This window comes from Ursus arctos, unplaced genomic scaffold (genome assembly GCF_023065955.2).
Source record: "Ursus arctos isolate Adak ecotype North America unplaced genomic scaffold, UrsArc2.0 scaffold_27, whole genome shotgun sequence".
Lineage (NCBI taxonomy): Eukaryota > Metazoa > Chordata > Mammalia > Carnivora > Ursidae > Ursus > Ursus arctos.
The window spans coordinates 37,809,491-37,836,539 of NW_026622952.1; positions in this window are offsets into that span (position 1 = coordinate 37,809,491).

Consider the following 27,049-nt stretch of genomic DNA (forward strand, 5'->3'; position numbering starts at 1 on the left):
AAAATTAAAATAGAATTACCATATGATTTAGTAATCCTGCTACTGCTTATTTACCTAAAGAATACAAAAACACTAATTTGAAAAGATATACACACCCCTCTATTGCAGCTTTATTTACAATAGCCATATTATGGAAGCAGCCCAGGTGTCCATTGATAGATAATGGATAAATAAGTGATATCTATATCTGTATCTATATATCTATGCATACAGCAATAATGGAATATTACTTAGCCCTAAAAAAGAATGAAACATTGTTATTTGCAAGAACATGAATAAATCTAGAGGGTATAATGCTAAGTGACACAAGCCAGTCAGAGAAAGATAAATACCTTATGATTTCAATCATAGGTGGAATGTAAGAAACAAATGAATGAACAAATAAAAAAGAGACAAGCAAAAAAGATTCTTAACTATAGAGAACAAACTGATGGTTACCAGAGGGGAGGTCAGTGGGGGATGGATGAAATAGGTGAAGGGGAAAGGCAATTAAAATACTCTTTTCCTTTCCTCATGCATATATGCATGAGGATGACTTTGTTGGTATGCTTTAACCAAACCAACTTTTTAGCTCTTCTATTAGGTCACACACTTAAAGAAATTTGCAAAAGGTAAACCAATGCCATTCTTATCACTAAATTTTTGGGAAAAATTTGGGTATTTTGCAAAAGAATGTATTATATATGTTAACATGTGATAGGTTGCTACTGTTGTCTCTAAATAAATAACAATAAATATTTAAGATTTTCTCAGTATTAATTGCTAACACAGTAAATATGGTTACATAATAATCCATATAAACGAAAGCTTTTGTGGTCCTCAATACTTTTTAAAAATGTAGAGGGAAGCTCCCGAGATTTCAAAATTTTGGTATTCAGCAAGATATCAAATCTAATGAAATAGCAAAAATAATATTGTGGCAAGTTTACTATTTTTTTCATAAACAAAATTTTATAAGTTATTTGCCACAAAAATGAAGATATACACTTTCCTATTTAGTTCCAAAAGATTCCTATAATTATCATTGTGAAGGATAATATGTAATTATGGAAATCGTAATGAGAAAAATATTACCATAATCAGAAGACTAATCAAATTGTCTTCCCTTAAAATTTCTCACTCAATGTGTAATGTCTATCGTTTCTCGTTTATAAATGCATGCCATATCATCACATAGCTTGTTGGCATATGGCACACTGTGGCTTTCCATTTCCCATGAGGGGCTCAGCTGTAATCAGCACAGAAAGGATATCCCTCCCAGCCCTGGCCAGTGAGAAGACCTCCTGAGAACTCCACTATGAGGAGGTAGTTTTTCATCTGTCAACAGTTGGAGAAAGTCATCTGTACTGGACACTACTGGTGCCTCAGGTCCCTTTGCTGTACTGAGCTGCCATCCTCCAGCTGCTGTGGCCGTTGACCGCCAAGGGTCCACAGCTTCAGCGTTTTTGAAGGATCTGCTTTACCCAGGAGGTTCTGTGCCATGCTTGGTGGCCTGCAGCCAATGGCTGAGTGATGTGGTATGAAAGGCCAGCCTCTGGCCTCCAAGCAGGAGGTGCTCTAGGCAGAACCTTCTCTGTGGTGTGCTTTTTATGTTTCAGAGCTCTTGTAGGGTCAGGCTGACGCTAGATCACAACTAAAACCACTCCCTGGGGTGCCTGGTGCTTGGTTGGTTAAGTGTCAGACTCTTGATTTCAGCTCAGGTCATGATCTCAGGGTTGTGAGATTAAACCCTGCATCGGGCTCCACGCTCAGCTTAAGATTCTCTCCTTCTCCTTCTGCCCACCCACCTCTCAAATAAATAAATAAATAAAACCACTTCCTACTTGACTCTCTCTCCTTCCCTATTCCGGTTGCCCACTTTCTCTCAGGTTTCTCTTTGGAGCAATCCCTCAGTAATAATTCATCAGGGTCTGAGAAAGAATCCTTGTCTTAGTCATCCCACCTTAGACAGAATTCCATTTGCTCTTCAGGGTGAGGGAGTAGGGAGAGCAGATGAGGTATTTTGGGTACGTGAGTTGGATTCAATGGAGTGAGGACATGCCCAGCAAACCACTGATCCTTCATTATTTCTCCTTAATTACAACTATAATTTTATTACCTAATTTCCCTTTGTCATTCAGATGATAAGCATAAGGGATTTGTTATAAAAGTAAAGTGCCACTGTTTGATGTGCGTTAAGGTGCCAACAGTTTTACCCATCATCGCTTTTGCATCGTTAGTATGAATATTGGTGAAAAATAATGGTTTTCAACTGGGATGATTTTGTGCCACAGGAGACATTTGGCAACTTTCAGTTGTCACAAATGGGGGAGGGTACTGCTGCCTGTATGGGGTAGGAGCAGGGATTCTGGTAAATATCCCACAATGCACAGAACAGCCCCCCCAAACACAGAATCACCTGGCCCACAATGTCAACAGTGCTGAAGCCAAAGAACCTTATTAAAAGCAAAAAATGTGTTCGTTAATGGAGTATGGCCTTTCCTAAAAGTTGTGTGACTCAAATTGCAGAAGTAGAGATTTACTTTATATTTATCCTCCTTAGGAGAAGATATGATTATGTCTGTTTATTTCTTCTTGGCACAGCTTACAGGAAGTCATGGGAGAAAATAATCAATTTCATTGATTTCCCCCAGAAATTAACAAAAGTAATGAAGGGAGAAATTCTATTTGTTAGTTTCAGAGTTCTGGTTTATGTCAAATTAATTTGACTGAAATGACTAGACAAAAACTTTAAACAGGTTCTCCTACCATACTCCATGTTTTTATTTACAACACAGCCCCGGAGAAAATGTTGAACAGGCAAAAGTTTTTACTCCCTGAATTTTATGGAGCCGCTCTCAGCCCTGAGAATATTTGCACCTTTTAACACAAAGCCACTGGGTTTACGAGTCGTTCATAAGATAATTGCATTAGAGACCTTTCTGTTCTGGTTCAAATGAAAACTAATACTTTGAAGTGTTACGATACACTTAATTTTCAAAGAATAAAGCATTAATATAAATCAGTTAATTAATTAGCTTCTGCTTTTGACCTTGAATGGCTCGTATTCATCATGGAAATCAGCGACTTTTCATTTCTCTGTAAGTGTTAGTAGGGCTACTGGTTGGGTCTAGATGTTTTTTGCCGAAGTTGTTCTTATTGTAGTGATGGGTCAGCTACATGTTATCCCCTTTTGACTTCAAGGCATTTTCAAATTCTTTTTGAAGAGGCTTTTTTTTTCTCTATAAAATTCTTCTACTTCTTTTTTTCCCTTGAGACAGTTATTTATTTATCTATCTATTCATTTATTTATTTTTATGAGAGACAGAGAGCGTGCATGCATGAATTGGGGGAGGGGGAGAGGGAAAAGCAGACTCCCCACTGAGCAGGGAGCCGGATGTGGGACTCCATCCTAGGACCCTAGGATCATGACCTGAGCCAAAGGCAGATGCTGAACTGACTGAGACACCAGGGCACCCAAAGTTCTTGTACTTCTAATTACTTGTCTTCACTCCATCCTATCCCCAAATCTGGGAGCAAAAATTCATTTTCGCTTTCTTGTTCATGAATGTGCTTATATATGAAATGTCTCACTTGTACAATAAAGGATTGATTGGCAGTAGGCCTTCTGGCTCAACGGCTTGTCTTTTGTTCTCTGGCTCTATTATCTCTCCTGGCCCAAGTTCAAGCATCTCCTTTAGCATCTGCTTCTGTGATGTGTCCTGTCTTTGCAGGTAAGAACTCTTGGTGTCTGGTCTTAAGCCAAATATTCTCACCATAAGTAGAACTGGCCCCGTAAATTCCTTTGATTCTGTCCTTAAAGAAGCTCATCTTCAGCTTCCCTGGCTTACTGTGGATTACATATTGCACGGGCTTAGGCAATGGATGAAGCATGAATATGTTCCAGGCATTTTGAGGGGAAATATACTCTGAGAGTTGAATGGCGGGTGCATTTTTTTTTTCTCCTGCAGAAATCACAAGAAATTTCTCAGTCATGTCCTTTCAGTGAGTTTGAAAAGTGAACACAATAAATACAAATGGAGTCATGGTCTATTTCATTGCTTTGAAATGTCCTTTTTTTTAAACACAGATTTACAGCTTGAAATGTTGACAATCTAATATTTCCTCCCTTAATCCATAAATATAATGGGTTTTTGTAGCACTCTTCTAGTTCACAACTCAAAAGTGGTTTAAAACCTGATTACAGACCATTACATTTCCTGTATTATTTAAAATGTGCATTCGTGATACAAATTTTACCTACAATGGCCACGCTTCTAACTATGGTTTGTGTAGTAATATATCAATTACAGCTGTTTGCTAGAGTTAGAATGAGATTTCTGAGATTAGAAAAGCTTTTGTAGCTCAAACAGTGTGTCATTATGGGCATCATTAATAAGTTGTGTTAGAAATGAAGGATGTTTCACAGTGATGATTAGCTAAAGACATTTGAGGCAAAGACTGTTTTCTGCATGGTGCGCATTCCTTTGTCTTTCCTAATCACTAGTGAAAAATAAAATTTACTATATAAAGAGTGGTTGATATTTTCTACTTCTTTTGTTTTTTTTTTTTTTTTAAGAAAATCTCCCTTGCCCCTTCCCCCTGCAGCTTATTGGTTTGGATATTGCTTATTTTGAAGTTTCTTCTTTCCTCCACCTGCCCCCAACCCCAGTCTGGCTTAGCTGCTACCTAAGTGTCGGAGACAAATGATGGATGGATGCTCAGCTTCTTCTAAATGCAGAATGTTTTAGTGCCTTTTCATACTTGACTTTCATCGCTAGTGTTGATTGATGATACGTTATTTACCAGACATTGAAGGGCCACTAGTTTCTAACATTCAAGGTAAAATGTTCAAAGCAGTATGCAATGCAGACATTTCCTTCCACTGGGGCGGGTTAATGGCCTATCAAAAGGGGAAAGATCTGTCTGTGCTGGGAATGGTTCATGTCTCCTGAAGCCAAGATCTACTTGTGGGGTATGCTTTTGATGATCGAGTTAGATTTTCATCTTTTAATTACCCTCAGTTTCTTTAGAAGGGAAATTTGGGATGATTGGCCGTTAATGGTCTACTTGTTGAAAATACTTATGCAAAACTTGTGTTTAGGAACCAGATTACTCCTTTGCTTTCCCTATTTTGGCAGTATTGTTGCACATAACACCTGATCAGTGTTGGCACAGGAGATAAATTTGTATTGCTTGCCCTACAGTGGCAGAGGATACGCCTTCTGTTTCACCTTCCTCCCCAGACTGTTCAGTACAATATGGGTTATGTGGTAGAGCGCACGATGTCTACATGCTTGTGGCTCAGTGAATGACAGACAATGAATGACCTAAATTCTAATTTGTCATTTGCACTTTACCTTTCTATTTTGAGAAAATAATAAAAAAAGAAGGGCATCAAACATCTTGTTAAAATATGATTTTTGGACTCTGGATTGAGCTTTATAAATTGTTTGTTTTTGGTTATACCACGGTTACATGATAAATGACAGAGAGACGATTGTGAATCAAAGTAGGGAAAAGGAGAAAATATATGTATGTGGGTTGAAGTCATGGGATAAATGTTGTGAAAAACAGCTCCAACGGGCTCTAGTTTGTTAATCTAGCACTTTGAATTTCTTTAAGATTCATTTTCAGGTCATGTTTTAGTTTCATGTTTCTTACAAGAACAAATTAATCGAACATTAAAAAACATGAAACATTTTGGGATAATACAGCACTTCAAATAATCCACCTTAGATTTTTCAAGGCAAAACAGCACAAATAAACCAGAATTTGCATAAGCTTGACATAAAGGAATGAAATATTATTTGTTGATTTTTCAGCAAACTTCAGATTGAGTTGTTTGGGGGAGAACACCCTTTTCTATAGTTGGAAGGGGCATTTACTGGCACTTCTAAGAGTTTCCAACTAAGTGGGATTAATATTTAATGTGCCACTTAACATACACAGATTACGAAGTTGGAAAAATACTTCTATAATGTAATATGAAGTTGTCATCAATTTCCTGAAACGAAACTGCAGAAACTAGTTTTTGTTCTTTTTTAAGGAAATCCAATCATAACATAATGATACAACATTAAAGCAGCATTTTGGAAATAAATTGCCAGGTATGTAAGTTACATGTTCAAAGGATGACTAAAGACTGAGAAACTTGCATATAGTGTATGAGAATCCATAACAAGTTCTAACAGCATTTTTAACTGATTAAAAATACCTAATAAGGTTGCTGGAATCACTAACGGGTTCTTCTAAAGAAAAATTGGCAATAAAACAATAGCATTTGTTTAAACAGAAAAAAAAATTCCCTGCATTCTTTCTTTTTGAAAAGAAACAGCCGCATTATGGGTGTTCTCATAGTTTTATGTTGAAACAAGGCACCTTTTCAAAACCATCAAGTTCAGTGTTCCAAAGACATGTTGAAGAATTAAGACAGTGGGTGTGTAAATAAATGTGCTGATCGCAAAAAACCTGTTTCTAGTTTTGCTCAAGTGACTTTAGGGCATCTGAAGGGGTATGGTTTTAAAGGAAATCTCTAAGTCAATAATTTTCCTTCAGTTTTAATATATTCCAAGTGGCCTTAAAATGTTCCTTTGCCTAAGTAAGAATTCTGCTCAATTCAGGACATGGTACTATAGTTCAATCCCTATACTTTAATTCTCTGAACAGAAGTTGAAAAACATTCCAGAAAATTTTCCATTGATGTAAGAGGTTCCAGTTTAAGTTTAGTTACATTCAAAATAGAGGAAAATTAGGCTATCAACCAAAGGTAGTGTTCAAAACACACACCAGGGGCGCCTGGATGGCTCAGTCAGATCAGTGTCTGACTTGGTTTCAGCTCAGGTCTTGATCTCAGGGCTGTGAGACAGAGCCCCCTGTGGGACTCTGCACTCAGCAGGGAGTCTGCTTGAGATTCTCTCTCTCCCTCTCCCTCTGCTCCTTTCCCCACTCATGTGTGCTCTCTCTCTCAAATAAACAAACTAACAAATAAGCAAAATAAAAAAATAAAACACCAACTCTATTTCCAACATTATGTAAGTGAACTAAATAGAAGTAAAAGGTCAGGTGACTTTAACTCACAATTTAATTGGTAAAATTAGATCCGTATACAAAACCATTAGAAAAATATATGCATAAATAGTCAAGTGGCACTTAAATTTTTAAAGAATAAATGTCAGATATTCCACTTTGTTGTATATCCTCTAGAAAGCTCAGACTTTATGTTTGGTCAATTCACTACCCTGAATTCTATGTAATTCTATGTTTAAGTTTTGAGGGAAAAGTCAAGCCATTTTTTTTTACAGCAGCTGCACCATCTTACATACCAATATGAATCTTTGGCTTGACTTAAAAATTAAGCAAAAATAAATAAAATTTAAAAAATTGTAAAAGACCCAAGAAGGACAAATCTCCTGCCACCCACTGGTAAAAACAACAACAACAACAAAAAACAAACAAAAAAACAAACAAAAACAACCCAAAACCCCCCAACAATGATAACAATAAAAACGAAGTATTCAAATAATCGTGGAACATTTTTTGAAATTGAAAGTTTCTGGGCATGTAATTAAATGTAACTTAATTTTTAAAGTATACTTAAAAAGTAATCTCAACGGGTAGATTTTTTAAAAAAATTGAGGTGAAGTTTACATAACATAAAATTAACCATTTTAAATGTGTATAATTCAGTAGCATTTAGTTCACTCACAGTACTGTGCAACCACCCCTTCTATCCAGTTCTAAAACATCTATTATCAGCCTCAAGGGAGACCCCATACTCATCAAGCAGTCCCTCTGAACACTACCCTTCTCACAGCCTGACAACCACTGATCATTTGTCTGTCTCTGTGTGTTTACCCAGTCTAGACATTTCATATAATTAGAATCACACACTGTGTGATCTTTTGTGTCTGGCTACGTTCACTTAGCATAATGCTTTCAAGGCTCAGCGATGGAATAGCACGCATCAGTACTTCTTTCCTTTTTATGGCTGAGTAATGCTCCATTGTATGGATAAACCGCATTTTGTTGACCCACTTGCCATTGATGACATTGGGGGTTTCCCCACATTTTAGTTACTGTGAATAGTGATGCTATGAAGATTCACGCATAAATACTTGTTTGGATGTCTGTTTTCTAGTCTTTTGGATACATACCTATGAGCGGCATTTCCAGGTAATCTGGTAATTCTATGTTTAATTTTTGAGGGAAAAGTCAAGCTATTTTTTACAGCAGCTTCACCATCTTACATACCAATGTTGTATGAGGGCTCCAATTTTTCAACATTCTCACCAATACTTGTTATGTCAGTTTTTTTTTTTTTTTAATTATAGGGTGTGGGTATGAAGTGGTATCTTGCTGTGGTTTTGATTTGTATTTCCCTGATGACTAATGATTTTGACCATCTTTTCATGTGCTTGTTGGCCATTTGTGTTATCTTCTTTGGAGAGATGCCTATTCGTATCCCTTTTCCATTTTTATATTGGATTGTCTTTTTTTTTATTGTTGAGTTATAAGATTTTTTTTTCTTTTTAAATATATATTCTGGATACCGATCTTTGTCAGATGAACGACTTGCAAATGTTTTCTTCTATACGTTGTCTTTTTATTTTCTTGATAGTGTTTTTTTACACATGAAAGTTTTAATTTTGATGATGTCCAGTTTATCTATTTTTCTTTTGGTATCACAAATAAGAATCCATTACCAAATTTAAGGTCTTCAATATCCTTATGTTTTCCTCTAAGAGTCTTAGAGTTTTAGGTCTTATATTTTAGTCTTTGATCCATTGAGTTAACTTTCGCATACAGTGTACTGTAAGGGTCCAGGTTCATACTTTGCATATAGATATCCAGTTGTCTCCACACTGTTGAAAAGATTATTCTTTCCCCATTGAATGGTCTTCATATTCCTGTCAAAAATCATTTGACTATATATGCAAGGGTTTATTTCTGGGCTATTTTATTCCATTGGTTTCTATGGCAGAATTATTCTTACATCAGTACCATGCTGTTTTGATTACTATAACTTTGTAGTAAGTTCTGAAGCCAGAACATGTTGAGTCCTACTAGTTAGCGCTGCTTCAGCTATTTTGGTCCTTACAATACCATATGAATTTTAGCATCTTTTTTTCTATTTCTGCAAAAAAATCATCGGGATTTTGATAGGAATTGCACTGAATCCATAGATCATTTTGGGAGTGTTGCCGCCTTAATAATATTAAGTCCTCCAATCCATGAGCACAGGATGTCTTTCCATTGATTTAAGTCTTCTTCTAATTCCTTTCAACATTGTTTTGTAGTTTCAGTGTACAAGTTTTGTACCTTCTTGGTTAAATTTATTCTTAAGTATCTTACTATTTTTATGCTATTGTAAATTGAACTTTTTTTAAATTTCATTTTTAATTTGTTCATTGCTAGTCTATAGAAACACAACTGGTTTTTTGTGTGAGTTTATCTTGTATCCTATAACTTTGCCAAATTTACTAGCTCTAATAGATTTTTTGGGAGAATCTTTAGGATTGTCTACATACAAGATCATGTCATTTGTGAGCAGAAATAGTTTTACTTTTTCCTTTCCCATTGGGATCGCTTTTATTTCCTTTTCTTGTCTAATTGCCCTGGCTAGAATTTCAAAGACAATGCTGATTAGAACTGTAAAAGCAGCATCTTGTTACTGATCTTAGGGGAAAGTTTCACCATTGAGTATGATGTTAGCCATGAATTCTCCATGTTATTCTCCCCCCCTTCCTCAATTAATGTGGTGTATCACTTTGATTGCTCTTTGTATATATTGCACCACCCTCACATTCATGGGATAAATTCTACTTGATCATGATATATAATCATTTAAAATATGCTGCTGGATTCATTTTGCTAGTATTCTGTTGTGGATTTTGCACCTATATTCATGAGGCATACTGGTCTGTTGTTTTCTTTCTTTGGAATACCTTTGCCTGGCTTTGATATCAGGGTAACATTGACCTCATAGACTGACTTTGGATGTGTGCCTTCCTCTTCTACTTTTTGGAAGAAGTTGAGAAAAATGAGCCAGTTCTTCCTTAAATGTTTGGTAGCATTCACCAGTGAAGTCATCTTTAGAATTTTACTTAAAAAAATGGGTAAATATTGACAATTAAACCTAAGGTATCAAAATTTAGATGGAAATGTTTTAGACTTGACAATAAAAAAAATTTATAAACCCAAAACATGTCTGCCAAAATAAGGATCCATACCACTTCCAAAATTATAAATCTAAAAAAATTACAAAGGGGGGATAAAATGATTTTTATACCATATCCAAAATATGGATACAACTTAACTTCAATTAGATAAACTCTACATGTATAAAATATATTAAAAGGCAATTACCCAAATAAACTAGAATATAACTGAAAAATGAGTGTTATAATGTATTTGGACTCTCACTTTGATTCTTCATTTCACTTATTCATACACAAATAATCGGAAATACCCCTAGTTGGGAATTTGTTTAAACTAGAAAGAGGAGGATATCTCTAAATAATTTTACAATTTTATTTTCTTTCCTAGGTTCATTATTTTTCTGAGATGTCAAGTTAATCTTTACAAATACTTTTAAAAATTTACACATATATAGATATTAGCGATACAGATATACAACTAACTGGATTTGAAAATATTAAGCCATGGTTTATACATCACATATAAATCTCCTAGATACCTGAATTGACATTGTCATCATCATAAATATTAGTTCCAAAAAGTGTAGATCAGAGAATGTGCTTGGAAAGCCACATAGGAAGCAATGTCTTTCAAATTTTTGCGTGATGATGATGAACAGCCATGAGAATAACAAAACTGAACATCAATCTGTTTTTGAGTGAGTGGAAATGATGTTAATGTTTAGCTGGTTCCTGTCAGCATTAAAGAGATAGATAAACACAGACCAAACTCCAGAGGCACAAGTTGGTAATTTTGCTACCTCTTAAAATAAGTATACCATACAAAAAGCATAATTTGCCTGCTTGAAATATCAGAAATGTAAACATTTTGAATTGGCATAATGTTTGGGTTATTAGCAAACCTTTCAGAAGGAAAAGTTTATAAATAACTTCTGGGTAAATCATACCAGCTTATCTCAAGACAAAGGATTTGTATCAGAAGCCTTGACTCACTCTGACATTTTATGTGGTTTTCTATTATTAAAACAATTCTAAAGGTCTTCCGTGCATTCTTTTCAGGGTGTTACTTAATAGTAACATATGTCAAGTCCTGGATTTGAGGAGCTGCTTGTAGGCTGAGTTCACATATTATTTTGAAGGGCTCACATATATAAGTGTTCGAGAAATGCTTACTGAATGAATAATCTTACTGTGAAGCAGCAGCATGAACTGGGAAGCGCATGGTCTTCTAGTTCTCCACGTTTAAGAACATGCCACAGAGTGGGACTATTTGGATCTGCAATCTTAACTTACTTAGACTTCCGTTTTCCTGAACTAAGGTGTTGGGCTGGCGTATTTTTTAAGCCCCTTTTACCTCCTAAGTGTCATGACATGGGTCCAAGACTCGGCTTGTGAGTACCTTTTCAACCAAAGCCCACTTTCAATGTCTTACACTAAATCTGTAAGAGAAGCCATTGAGCTGTCTTATGACATCATTTGGGTTTTTTCCTTTACCTGAAATGCCATAACTGTGGTTGGAATTAATCAGCACCTAAATGCAGGCACTAAGCTCAGACGTTTTTCTAAGTATAATACATGGCCTCCACTCTGAAGGAGCTTTGAATCTAGGGTAGAAAACAGAAATATATACAAAATGAGGTAACGGACACAAGGAAACTTGGGGTGAGATGGCCAATGCTTTATAATGACTTTGCTGGGAACCTAGATTTAGTTCAAACTTTAAATAAGTATATGTAGTCATGAGGAAGGGAACAGCAGAAGCTAGAAAAAAAGAAACCCATGTGAAAAGGAATAAGAAAACCCTGTATTTGATTTTAGTTTAGAATTTTTTAAAAGAGTTATTTATTTGAGAGAGAGAGCGAGCGAGAGAGCAGGGGGAAGAGCAGAGGGAGACAGAGAATTTCAAGCAGACTCTGGGCCAAGCACAGAGCTGATGTGGGACTGACACGCAGCGATGTGGGGTGACAGGGGGTGACACGAGGCTCAATCTCACCACTCCGAGGTCATGACCTGAGCTGAACGTTCAGACGCTCAACTGACTGAACCACCCAGGTGCCCCTAAACCCTGTATTTTAAAGAGCATACCATTAATCTCTGAATCCATTCTAAACTTGTTTTTCTTTTCTAAGCTTTCTGCAGATAAAATGTGTGACAACCTCCCTAAGGCTGTCTTTCTCAGATTTTGGTCATACTTTGGTCATATTGAAGCATATCAATGATTTTTGTCTTTTACCTTTTTTCCCCCATATACGTAATGTTTTCCTATGTACTTTTCCACGTAGTGAAGTTTTTTCCTTCAATTCATTTACTATTTTTACTTAAACAAATGAACTTTAGTAGTTGGTATAGAAACCCAAATCATTACATAGAGATGATATTATCAAAATAATTCCAATGAAAATAAAATACTATTAAGTACTTTCTGTGTCCTGTTGCCTTTTTGAAGCTTCTGCACCTGAGTCTTGCTCTTCCCTTTTTAAAATGGAAACTTAGCACAAAGTTAAAGAGTTTGGTAAAAACGTACTATCCCCAAATAGAGACTTACTCCTTGAAGAATTCAGAAGTAGTGAGAAGAGTTGAAAAGAATGGAAAGAGAGTAACTTTATGGCCAAAGTCTTAGGGTCAGATGGCTTTGTTTATGCATATTCCTTCTGTAGGGAAGACATTGTGCTCACCTGCTGGAGGCTGGAGGAAGCATTGTTAATGATGTTTCCATAACTCTGTCAGGTGTTGAACCTGAAGATATTCTGTGGGCTTAGGGGTTCACAGACTGAAAACAGGCATTAAGACAAGCAGTCAGAGCTTCCGAGTTGCTGAGTTATAATTACAGTGGATTCTCTACCTGAAGCTGAGAAATAGGAAAAGGTACTGTTTAAATTCTTTTTCTTTTTCTCTTGTCACCTGGGGTGAATTTTTCCAATGATAAAATCAATCGACTTTCCTTTATGATGGTCCCAGAGGTCAGGCAGTAAACTAAGAATTGAATGTGATTTATAATACTTGGAACTCACAGATAGCAGAGGTAGAAATTTGGGATTTTAAAAATATAATTTAAAAAAATTCTTAATTTTTTCAAGGAAAAATTATACACACTGGTAGGTCGTAAATAAAAAATTTCAAGTACACATACTAGCCTCGATGAGTGAGACTCTGCTTAGAAGCAGTTGTTATTCTTATTTAACACTAAGAATCACCAGCTGTGCACTTGAATTCAAGTTCAAGTTCAATGATATAACCAATATCATCATCGCTGCAGAATATACTAAAATATTATCTTATTTCTGGAGTTTGCCTTTCAATTCAGCCAATATTTGAGTATTGTGTACAAACAAAGCATTTTGCCAAAGGACAATGGGGAATTAAAGACGTGTGGGACACAGTTCCTGGCTTCTAGGAGGTTATGCAACAGTAGTGAACTGTAGCAGAGAAGGACAGCACAATGAGGGCATGTTGTGGGGATATAAACTAAGAAAGAAGCACATTGATAGATAGGTGGCTTCATAGAGAAGGTAGCGTCTGATGTGGGCCATGAAGAAAGAGTGGGCTTTTGGCAGAGAAAGGAAGAGAGTATAGGGCATTTATTTAGTGGGTATTTGTGACAGGGACAGAAACAGTAACACCAGTGGGAAAGCTTGGGGTGAGTTTGGTGGTTAGTGATAAGTCCAAGTTAATTGGAACAGAGCGGCACAGGGAGATTGAAAATGAGAAGAATAGGGGCGCCTGGGTGGCTCAGTTGGTTAAGCATCTGCCTTCGGCTCAGGTTATGATCTCAGGGTCCTGGGATCGAGTCCTATATGGGGCTCTCTGCTCAGTGGGGGGTCTGCTTCTCCTCCTCCTTTCCGCCTGTGCTCTCTCTCACTATCTCTGTCTCTCTCAAATAAGTGAATAGAATATTAAAAAAAAAAAGAAAATGAGAAGAATGAGCTGGGATAAACTGAAATAAGCAAACACAGATTCGTGACTAACACAGAACACAGCCACTCACAGAATTCAGTGGGGCTCTAATGTCAAGGGCAAACCCAATTGATGACTCCAGCATTAGAGAGGCTGCACAGTCCTTTCGCGCACTGGAAGAGCTCACAGGTAGGCAGCTGAAATAATTACTCTTTGTTGGATGCGCATCCAGGCCAGGCATGATACCAGGTGCCTCACCTATATTACAAGGTTTAATTGTTACGATAATTCTGCGACATAGATACATCTTTCTTTTTACGGCCAAGAAAACAGAGCCTCTTAAAAGGCTTGAAGTTAAGAAGAAACAATTTGTATCAGTCTAGTAAGACACTTACTTTCGTTTATTACCCAGGTATCTTTGAGAAAGAGTGGGCTCATAAACGTTATGTAGTTACTTGTCGTGTCACAGAACATCTCCCCTATGAGATTCCTAAGCGCTTCTTCCAACCTATAATGTTTGGTAATAAAATGCAAATGACAACAGCAACAACAACAATAAAAGGGCCCAGGGCCACATAATAACCATTGTTAATAACAAATTACAAGTGTTTTCCAAAGAAATCAGCTTATTAAGAATTGCAGTCACACTTGATATGGTCATCAGCCATTTTTCAAAATGCCACATTTCAAGCAGAGCTATTAATAATCCCATTTCTTGCGTATTTCAATCTCATTTCACAATGCAAAATTGCTAAGAGATGTACATTTATCAAATATGTACCATAATATTACTTGTTTGGCATTACTTCCCTCAGTATATCGTATTTTTATTACACGATCAATGTGAGAGTCTTCTCTCTGGAGAAGACAACTAATCCCCTTGCCTCGTTTGAAGTGGGTGACTTAAAGCCATTTACAAAAATCCGTCTGGTTACTTTGCTTTCCCCATCCCCCTTCCTTATCCTCAGACCCTTTTATAAATAAACTTGTTTCTTCATGTCTATGGCCTCAGAACACGAGTGCTTATTGGAACATCGGATTTACTTAGCAGATGTTTATATTAATGAACAAGGTGACCTTGGTTTGGTCTGGACTCAGAAATTATTTTGAACCTGAGCTGAGAAGAGACTGGAAAACTGCACATTAAAAACTATAAAAAAAATGGTTTTGCTTTCTAAGAGGAGCATTATTCAGGATTCTCCAGAGGAACAGAACCAATAGGTTCTGTGTGTGTGTGTGTCTGTGTGTGTGTCCATATACAATTTATTTTAAAGAACTGGCTCCTGTGATTGTGAAAGTGTGGCAAGTCCCAAATCTGATGGGGGTGACTGGCAGGCTGGAGGCCCAGAAAAGAGTTTCAGTTTGTGTCTAAAGGCAGTCTGCTAGAAAATTCTCTTTTGCTCAGAGGAGGTCAAACTTTTGTTTTATTCAGGCCTTCAAGTGATTTGAGGACACCCACCTGCATTATGGACGGCCATCTACTTTACTCAAAGTCCACTGATTTAAAGGTAAATCTTCTTTGAAACCCCCCTCACAGAAACATTCAGAATAATCTTTGATGCAGTATCTGGGCAATGTGGCCCACCTAAAATTAACCATCACAAAGAGGAATCTATCTTTGAGGGATATTTTTCTCTTATCCTAGAAAACCATTTTATAGTTATAACTAGAGAAAATTCTGGTCTGGAATGGAGAGGTCTCAAGTTATGGCTCCAGAAAACTAAATTTCTCTGAACTCCTTTCTTCAAGGTCATCTCTACAGCTTTTGCTTCCTTCTGAGAACTGTTTTCAAAATCTAGATTTCGACAGTCATGTGTATTTTCATTATCGCTTGTTCTTGGAGGGTCTGTGTGTGGGCTATCTGTCTCACATAAGGTACTCGTTGATAGTCTAGGAGCTGTGCAGAGAGGGAATGGAGGGATGGGCCTGTGCAGTCATCCTTCGGGTTACTTTCCCCCATTATTGTGGAAACTTCAGCAGACCCCCTTACACGTAACAGCCCTTTGTCTATTGTACTCTGGATGATTAAGATGGAAGGGCCACAAGAGAGTGGGAAGAGTCCACATGAAAGCTATTCCCCCCAGGAAAGTATACCAGGTACATGTGATGGGTTGAATGTCTGTGTCCCTCCAAAATTCATAAGTTGACATTTCTAACTCCCAACCTGGTGATACCAGGAGATGAGGCCTTTGGGAGGTAGTGTCTTAATAAGTGCCAGTCCTGATGGAGGGGCAGGGAGTGGACAGGCTGGGATGCCCTTAACATTAGGGCCAGACTCAGAATTGTTGAATCAGGCCCCCCAGGTACTGCAGCTGTGATCACTTTCCCTGGAGGAAGCCTGATCTCTTGGGAGTTCTGCAGGTGGCAGGGGAGTTGTGGAATTACAAATACCCAGATGCCCTGGGAGTTAGAGGACCCTTATCTCAGACTCATCCATAGGAGCATGACTCCCAGCCCTTATCACACAAACCAATGCTCATGGATGCCTCACCTCTTCCCTGCCTCAGCCATCTTGCCCCGGAGGCCAGGCTGGGTGTGAAAGAATGAGTTCGGCCTAAAGGTCATGTAGGGGAGTGACTGCTAGAGTCCAGAACAAGGAGAGAAGTACACACAAGCAGGCACAAATCCATAGCCTTCCAGGAGCCAGTAGGACCTAGTAGCAAAGCATTCAGGCTTCTGGTGCAGAATCCTAGGGCCCAACCAATGTCTGCCAAGGTCTGAGGCTGCAGCAATTCTAAGGTCCTGTTTCATTATCCTCAGGGCCACTCGTTGATTTTTGCTTCTGATATTTGTGCTTTTGGTATATCCACAAAATCACTGCCAAGACTGATGTCAAAGGGATTTTTTCCTACATTTTCTTCTAGAAGTTCTATGGTTTCAGAAGTTCTTCAGTTTAAGTCCTTTATCCATTTGGAGTGAAATTTTGTGAATGATGTGAGATAGGAGTCCAGTTTCATATTTTGCATGTAGATACCCAGTTTTCCCTGATCATTTACTGAAGACACCATCCTTTCCCCATTGTGTGTTCGTGGCCTCTTTGTCGTGCATTCGTTGACCCTATAAGCATGGATTTGTTTCTGGGTTCTTGATTCTGTTCCTTTGGTCTATGTGCCTATTTTTATGCCAGTACCATACTGTTTTGATCATCATGGCTTTTTAGGTCAACTTGTTCTTGTTAAAGTCACAAGTCTGAGAAATGGTTAATCTGAACCAGGCTGTCATTCTGGGAAGACCAAGCGAAGAGCACATGGTTAAGAGTGGAATGATCCCTTTGGTGTTGGCCTTTGTGAATCCTAGCCCCACAGAGTGCACCCAGTTGAGCTGCCATAGTCTCTTGAACTTGTTTTCATGGCACTGACATCAGAGTATCCTTAAGTTAATGAACACATCTGATTCTTCAGCTTCTGGGTGTAATCCTCTGACATTGGGTCAACTGTAGATTTCACGGGAAATCAGCTATGCACAAACAAGTGAGACAATAGGCACCCTGATGTCAGTAACAGCCTAGCCTCTGAAAGTACATGCTTGCCTACGAAAGCAAAGCTCCCATTTCTCAGTGATACAGTGAGTCCAGAAGGGAAACACGTTGGGACTGGAGATATGGCCACTGTGTGTGATCAGCATCTCTTATCAGAACATCAGAGGCAGTGCTTCCTTAAGGAATAAAACAAATGGTGACTTTAAAAAAACTACTTAGTGTCATTATTTTTCCTATTCTCTGGTGCATCTCCTGCATCTAAAAATCACAAACACCTTTTCTTAAGACTTTTGGCTTGCTACCCCAATAAGAACTGAAAGGTCTGGGCTGTCATTATTTTCAATTTGGAGGCAAATGTCAGCCTCTTTTCTCTTATGAGAAAAAATGTGTAACGTGGAAAGGAGTTTCACTTTGGCGTCCACTTTATCTTAACTTAAATTGAAGGGCTTTTGTGAAGATTACTGAATTGATGTTTTCAAATTCTTTGGCATTCTCAGATGAAAGTACAAAGGGTTATTTTTACTCTTACGGTGGTGTTATAGTAAACAAAATGCTTAGGTATTTTCAAGTTTCAATCCTTCCTGCCTCTAATAGAGCAGTTGTGGTTAAAATGACACACGTTCTTCTCAGTTGTGGGGTTGTGAGAATGTTTTGAAATATATAAGATTTTAAATGTTAATTATACATGCATATAATGGCCAGTTAAGTTTTGAATGTATTTCATACTTTGGAAGGAGAAGTAACGTAAATATTCTATGATTTAACGGAGCGTCTTTTTGGCCATTACCCTAACTGAATCTAAGATGAGATGTTCCGTAACACTGAGCTTAGTATAATTCTGAAATGAGAATTCCAATAGTGTGGAATTGTTCCATTCTATTATGCCTCCAGTACTCCAAGGTTTCTTGATGTATCGAGCTCATGATAGGAAGGAATAAAAAAACACCAAACACTCAGAAAACCAAAAGGTAGCTTTAGAAAATTATGTGCATTTCATCTTTTAAAGCCTTTAACCTTTGGAGTTGAGGAAACTCACTTTTTCTTGTCTTCTAAAGATATATTAAATAGTCACCTTGACTCATTCAATGGACCTTGCGCATATTATGCTAAGTGAGATAGGTCAGACTGAGAAAGACAAGTACTGTATGATATCATATGTGGAATCTAAAAAAGCCAAACTCTTAAAACATAAAGCAAAACGGTGGTTACCAAAGGCTGAGGGGTGGGGGAGTAGGACAGATGTTTGCGAGGACAAACTTACAATGACTAGTAAATAAGCATTAGAGATCAAGTGCACAGTACAGCGAATATAGACAATACTGTGTTATCATCATTGCACCTGCTAAGAGACTAGAACTTACTGCTTCTAACCATCAGAAAGAAAGGATCATTATGTAATGTGATAGACGGTGCTAATTATTTCTACAATGACAATCATATTACAATATATAATACATCAGGTTAACACGTTGTACATCTTAAATTTGTACAATGTTATATCTTAAATATGTTTCAATGAAAAATGTAAAGTGGAGCAATAAGAAAAGCAAGAAAGCAACACCTCCCTCACGTAAGAGATACGGCAGCGACTTCAAAGGGTAAAATAATAAATGCCCAGTACAACCATCTAAACTGAGATGTAGGCTTTTTTTTTTTTTTTTTCCCAAACAATGGACCAAAACTGTTTCTGCTGACATTCCACGGCCCAGCCCAAGATATGAAATAATTTGGTTGGGAAAAAAGTCACATCTTTTTGCTCTGAATTGGCCTTGATATGCACATGCTTCTGGAAGAATCCGGCATGCTACCCACCATGTAGGGTTTATGATTTCACTGCCAAGAACGTAGTTACATGCATAAAAGAATTATTAAATATTAAAACTCCATATAATTTAGAATCAGCAATCTTTATATTTTTCCAACCTTTTTACTCTAGATGGAGTAAGATTTCAGAGAAAGATATATTCAACAAAATGCTTCTTGGGGATGATAGTTGTGTTCGTGACCCAAGGTTAAAAATGATGCGGAAGTATTAGGAAGGTAGCATCCAGGATGCCACGAACTGATGTGTCTGAAAATTTTCAACAGTATCAATTTCAGACATTATCTCAGAAGAAAGACCTGACTTTTTCAATGGAGAAAATAATGTTTTATAGAAATAGTTTTTGAAGGTTATGCTATTTCATAAAATGAAAGACTGGCCAAATCATTCACACTAAAGATGCTGATTCAGTTAACAAAAGTTTAATGAGTTCCCGTTAGGTACAGGGCAGAGCTAGATCATTGGAGTATATAAAAATGCACCTGCTTGTAAAAGCAGATAATCTAGAGACGAATAAAGGTAGCTAATGATGTTACAAATTAACTTATGATACATGCAAATGAGAGGCCATTGAATCATAAAAGACATGATAGAAATTCCAATGGAGATACTTGTCAAGATTCAACAAAGGTTCTGAGAGCTGCATTATGTCTAGGAAACTGATTTATTCCGAAAGTCTACCACCTTGACTATTTCCATGAAATTTAAAAGCTATGTTTATAAATGCACCTGTGGACCTGGGAATAAAAACTAAGAACGTTAAGAAACCCCTGGTAACAGCGGAAAGTCTAAGTCCTTACGGTAATGTGCTTGATTCTCATTAAAATACAGAATTGTTTATGGTCTCAAGTCCTCCCTCAGGTGAGGACAAAGACAAAAGACCCATTTGTTTTTAGATAAAAATAGTTGATTCCAGCTGGATTCAGCTACCTTATAGGTAGCCAGTCCTGTAGAAGATACCTGCTTGCTGTGATGGCACTGAGCCTCACCAATTACTAATGTTAGACAGATGTGGACTAGTGGAACGTATTCCAAAGACAGGTGATATGACAATTTGGTGGTTTGTGGGTGACCCTGTGTTTTGAAAGTTATCACACTGCTCAGTCCCATTGCTCCGGGTTTATACTCCCTCAGAGCCCTGACTTTGAGAGGTCCCTGCCAGGCAGACAATTAGAGCCAGCTAAAATCCATTGTTTTGGTGGGAAATAGATACATGATTGCCCTAAAGTAATAAAGTGATCTGGGGGCGCCTGGGTGGCTCAGTTGGTTGAGCCTCTGCCTTTGGCTCAGGTCATGATCTCAGGGTCCTGGGATCGAGCCCCACATTGGGCTCACTGCTCAGTGGGGAGTCTGCTCCCTTTCCCTCTGCCCTTCTCTCCCCTCCTCCTCGCTTGTTCTCTCTGCTCTCTCTGAATTAAATAAATAAAATCTTAAAAAAAAAAAACAAAAACAAAAACAAAATGAAGCGATCTCAAAAATAGAATCAAATCTAATAGGAAAAAATTTTTTTTTAAATCAGGTAAAAAAAAGTTCATAGTTCGACTAATTTTTGAAAGATTTCCATTTAGTGAGGAACAGATTAGAAACATCTCAGCGTTTCTCACACATAGGCTGTATCTAAAACTTGATTACTCACTCAACTTTCTTTTCATTAATAAGGTATTTTTACTATATAGAGAATAGGCATTAAAAAGTCTGTTGCATATTGGAGCTCACTTTTTTCAGATAGGTAAAAGTCAGTTTTAGAAGAAATATGATAATTAAATATAGAATCAAATACATAGTATTACTCAAAGCAAAAATTTTGCTCATGGTAAAGCTTCTTGCGTTTGATCAGAGTCTAAGGTAATGTGACATTGAGCCTGGTACATTCTCTGCAAAGGTTCGACTATGGAATATACGAATCAGTACATTCTCTCTTTATGGTACATATTCGAACACATCGATCGGCCATATTTTCTTCTTACTGCCTAAATCACTCTCCAGATGTGATTTAGGTGCTTGAATATTTGTATCTAGTTCATCTTCTACCTTACCAAAGCAATGCTTTCCAACAGTAAGGAAAAAAAAAAAAAGAATGAATTCCTGAAAAGAATGAGTACATGACCAGATGCAAGTTTGGAAAGTTTAAGTTCAACATCTCTTTTTGGCGTAGTTAGGGGTAGGAGTTGAAACTTAAGTCCTAAATGTAAGTCTATTGCTGTGTAGTGTACCTTCTTTTTGTCCCTTCACTCACCACCCTTCTCCACCCTGCTCTGGGCTCTGGAAATTGGTCTCCAGGCTTCACATCAATGGGTCTTTCTTGTCTTCAGACTATGTGTTGGGTGCGACCTACAGGGCACCGGAGGGACAGAGGAAGCCACCTGCATTCCTTATACAAAGCTCTCTCTCTTGCATGCGAGAGTGCTCACTCACTCTCTCTCTTTCCCTCTCTCTCAGGGTTCTGCTCCTTCTTGTCCCCCCTCAAGGCCTAGAGTGGTAACTGTACTCCACCATTCCTGTCTCCAGAATAGTGCTGTCTAAAGTGTCCTATAAACCTGCCCTCACCTTATAAATAGTCCCTTGATGATACTTTCAGCCAATTTCTTACCTCGCCACTATCTGATACAATCTTCAACCACAAAACTCATACTACGTGGCCAATGAGTTACTGATACTTGTTATAGATACACTGACCTTCGGGTATCAGGTGAACTACTTATTTGTGAGATAATCAGAAGATGTGTCCCCATTGTGGGATTGGGGAAGAAAAACAAACATTTGTGGTTCAAAAGAGTGTAATTCTGGCATGGTTTTTAAAACTGAATTAAGATTTTTGATAAAAGCCATAGTCATATGGTCTCGTGTACTATTTATTTCCAATTTTAAAAGCACTTTGAATACACTCATATTTCATGGTTCGGTTGAATTCAGGGAAAGCAAATACTTGTATGAGAAAACTACTTGAATCAAAGAAGCTGTGGGTAGTTGTGAAGAAAGGGAAATTAATCTCTTTCCTCCAATACAAACATTTGCAGTATATCTACACTATATAATTTTGATCTGGAGATAGTGAACACATGGTCAAGTAATTCTACACAAAATGATTATGGGGATATTCTTCATTTAAACATTGGTCTGGAAAAGACTTCGGAAAGTAGGACACACTAAAGCATTCTAGACATATTTACAGAGTTTTAGAGTTTGCTAAGAACCTAGAAAATATTATACACTCTGTTGGTCTGATGTGATATTACATCCAAGGTAATTAGGTTTGTTATGTTTGATATAAGAACGACTTTCTGACACTACTCAACTGAAAACCTTGAATTTTCACTGAATGCCGGTTTAATTCTATGACACTGAAATAAAGATTTATGTGAGTACCACATATATAACGTATTTCTTATTTTGAATAGGAACGTGGTTTTAGTCTAGTTTTCATCATACTTTTATTGAAGAAAAAAAGTTCACACCACTCTCTGTTCATAGCACTGTTGCTTCTCGGCAAATGCAAAGTTACCTTCTCATGTCCTCCTTTTTAGAGGGAATTCAGCTGCATTTTTCTATTGAAAATGGGACTGTCATGGAAACAAAATATTTTTCTCCTACCATATATCAAAATGAGGGCCGATGTTGTCTAGAACTAAAGTAAGTGGTCATGATTTCTCTCTGGCTTCCAGAACTTTGTACATTCTTCAGTTTTCTTTCTTCTGTGGTATGGTAACAGAATATGTGTATCCTGTCAATGCCCACTCTTCAGGAAGTATTGTCCCTAGACCCACTCTATGCCAGCCTGCGAAGCTATTCTTCCCTTGCCGGGACGGAATCCCCGCCCCTCCCACCACTGTACAACCAGCTCCGGTATCTCAGCCCGGCAAACCCAAGTGGATGTCCCTGCACACAGAATTTGTCATTTGCTGCCTCGCCTCTGTCTGTGCTCCGTATTTCTGTTATGGCATGTATCATACCACGTTTTTTATCTAGCTGTTTCTGGACTATACTATGCTATTTGTGGGACCGAACCTTGTCTTTGATGATCAGCAAACTCCTTAGAAAGTCAGGAGGAAGCATGAATGCTAAGCTATTCAACCCTCTTCTGCTTCTCATTTATTTGCAGAGAAAATAGAATAAAATAATTTTTCCTGGATTTGGGAGAATCAGCAACGTAACTTGAATACAGTTCTTTTCTGCGGTGTAAGCTGAGGGAGAGAAGCTGTCTTGCTGGTGATTGAAGCCCCAGACAGATCAGCAGTTATTTGTTAACTAAATTAAGAAGAAACAAAAAAAACTACAAACCTTTACCATGTATCTTGCTTCCTGATATAAAATCCATCAAAATTTCCACGAAAACACCCAGTTTTTAGCCATTTGCTGACTTATTTCATTCAAGCTTGTAAGCCTTTCTCTAGGAACAGGGTCACTTTCCTTTCAACACATTTCTCATTTCATATCGAATACAAAGGAACGGTTGGTGTGTGTGTGTGTGTGTGTGTGCGCGCGTGTGGGGTACAGACACAGTTTATCAGAAAGGAGACACACTCCTCCCTTGATCACACTGAGTCCATGCACAGCCACGACAGCCGCGCTCAATTGACATGTGTTTCTTGGCAACGAGGCGCCGGCCCGGCCGTCCACCCCCCCGCCTGATGTGGCTCTTACCTCATCTTCGGAAGCCTCTGCCCGCCTTGCACAGAGCATCCTGGCGGCACCTGCTGCCCTTCGAGCGGGCGAGCTGCTTTCTTCTTCTGGTCTAACTGCTGCCTTACCGCCTGCCTCAGGCCTGGAAGCCGGGCCGGGGACACACAGTGTGTTCTTGAATTTCTGAACTGAGCGTGGGAGACACCAAAGCGCTGCCCTTCTTCCGTGGCCATTACAGACACGGGCAAAATAATCATCCTTTTTATCATCCCACAGTCCATAAAATGAATACCTCTTAATGGTGTGGGCATAATTACAGGAAATATTCAGGTAATTGGACAGACACCGAGGTAAGATCTCAGCAGTGCCTGGCTGTGGCTGATTGTGTTGCTTTCACTCTCAGACTATATTTCAAATGACTACTGCTGAGGGAACTCCCAAATATTCTTGGCAAATACGGTTTCTTTCTTTCATTTCTCCCCCCCCCCTTTTTTTTAAGTTCACTGCTCTACTGGGCCTCAGCAATTACATTAGAAATGCTATTTTGAACCTCCCCATAATTTTTCCTATGGCCTCACTGAAAAATATATATATTTTTTTTTTGCAAGGTTGCAATGCTTGGAACCAGGACTAAGGATGATGGCTAGTAAATTCCAAGTCCTCTCTTACGTGTTTGCTTCAAAGCAGGCTTTTATTTTCTTAGTATCTTTTATTAGTGGATCAGTCAACAATAAAACAGAAGAGGATAATTCTGACCAAATTAATAGGTATTTTTCACGGCATATCTGATAATGTCCTTTCTAGATATAGTGTAATGTACACTTAAAATAATCTCTTGAAACTCTTTCTTCAAAAATATATTTTTTTTGGTCAAGTCTCACATTATCTTTTTTTTTTTAAAGATTTTATTTTTATTTATTCGACAGGATAGAGACAGCCAGTGAGAGAGGGAACACAAGCAGGGGGAGTGGGAGAGGAAGAAGCAGGCTCCTAGCCCAGGAGCCTGATGTGGGGCTCGATCCCATAACGCCGGGATCACGCCCTTAACGACTGCGCCACCCAGGCTCCCCTTACCTTTCCTTTGTAAGTGTCTGGATCACAGAGAACATAAATTTCCTTTCCCGTGACGGCTATGTTCACGCTCCTCAGTTTGTTCTATTCATTCTATTTTATGAATTTTGCAAAGCTGACTTTCAGTTAACCTTATGCTCCCTGAGGCTAAACTTTTGATTGAAAATTATCTGATGCTTTTAACTCTAGTGCATAGAGACCCATCTAAGGTTTTAGGTGACTCAGAGCTGGAAGCGTGGCTTTCAGAGTTGATGCCAGTACCCCAGCTGCCGGCCCCACTGGGTACACTAGGTGGCCGGGAACCGAACAGTGTTTCCTGAAGCTCAGTGCCGGTGCTAAGAATTCCTCGTCCCGGCCAGGATACACTAGACACACAGCTCCACTAGCACGTGGTCGTCAGCATTTGGCTCAGCCATTCATGGAGGACCTCAGACCAACACCACAGACTTCTTTTTCTCTTAACCATCAGTTGTGCTCATTGAGCCAATCCTGGAATATCCACTTCACATCCCTCCCTGATGCCCCATCAATCCTCTTTGTTCTTACACCAAGCTTAAAAGCTTGAGAGAGCTCCAGACCTACGTGGATGGATTGGAGCCAGTATCTCTGTGTCCCTCCCTCAATAACTAATTTGTAATCCTATTTCACTGCAAAGACGGATGTCAACTCTGGAAACTCTAACTTTCCCAATTTCCCCTGAAATGTATGTATATCACCAGGTCTTACCTTTATTCTGAGTTTTATCCCTGCTACTGAATAAATGATGCCGTGTTGTCACTTCAAACTCAAACTCATGTACAAATTCAAGTTTATCTCCCATTTTAACACGACGTAGATGACATAATATACAGGTAGAGGAACCCATAATTTGCAGTCGGAACACCTGAGTTTGGGACCTGGTTCAACTTCTTGTAATTTAGGTGATAAATTTGAAATGTGACTAGCATTACTAGCATTAGATGTGTTATAATATTTTTGTAAGTTTTTCCCCTTCTTTTTATTCTCCCTGTCAGGGTCTAGGTCATCTATTCATGGAAATCCCAACATGGCATCGCAAAACACGGCTTTGATAAACTACTTCCTCAGAGTCAAGCTCCTTGGTGTGTTGCCTAAGAACTACCTTACACTTCCTCAAAGTTTTCAGATCTCCACTTTTCCTTTAAATGCTCTGCTTCCAGCAGATCTGCTACGTCCTGAACCCAGTAAGGGACTACGGTTACTGCCCAATTACACACCACTCTCCTTCTCTTTGCCTTGTTTACTCCAATCTATTACTTAAGCCGCAGCTGACCATGATTTCCCATATATCAACCTATTATTTTCATTGAATACTGATTTTGAAATAATCACACTAGGATTTTGCCTTGTTCTTTGTCTAGAGGCCTGAATTGCATGATTATTGTGTTTACTATTTTGTGCCCCCGCTTAACAATTTATGCCAAAGAAAGACTATTTCCTTTGCCTTGGTTTTCTGATACACTGAATGAGGAACATTGTATTTTTCTCTTCATAGGTCTTTATGGGATTTTATAGGTTAATTAAAACATTCTGAAAAACTTGACTAAAGATTAACAAAGATCTATATTTTTGTATTTGCCTGTCAGTTTTGTTCCTCTGTTTATTACTATTATTTATATCACACTATCTTTGAGAAATTTTTTCCCCAGGTTTAAAACATCAGATCATAAATGAAAGGTTAAACTGTGACCAGTTGCTATTGTGGGTGTAGGGGAGTAAAATAGACACACACATATATGTTTATGTGCATTTCTTAAATATACTAAGGAAGAAGGGAAAGAAGGAAAGGAAGAAGGGAAAAAAGAAAGAAAGCAAGAAAAGGAAGGGAAAAAAAGAAGAAATTCTATAAGGCAAATGACTAAGAATTTGCTACCAAGTTTTCATTGAGCTTATTTACTTAAACTTTGATTTAAAGATAGAATATTTTATAATAGACCCACATACGATCCAGAAAACAAATTGCATCTTCATTACTGGAAGCAAGTGGATACAGAAATCCCACTTTAT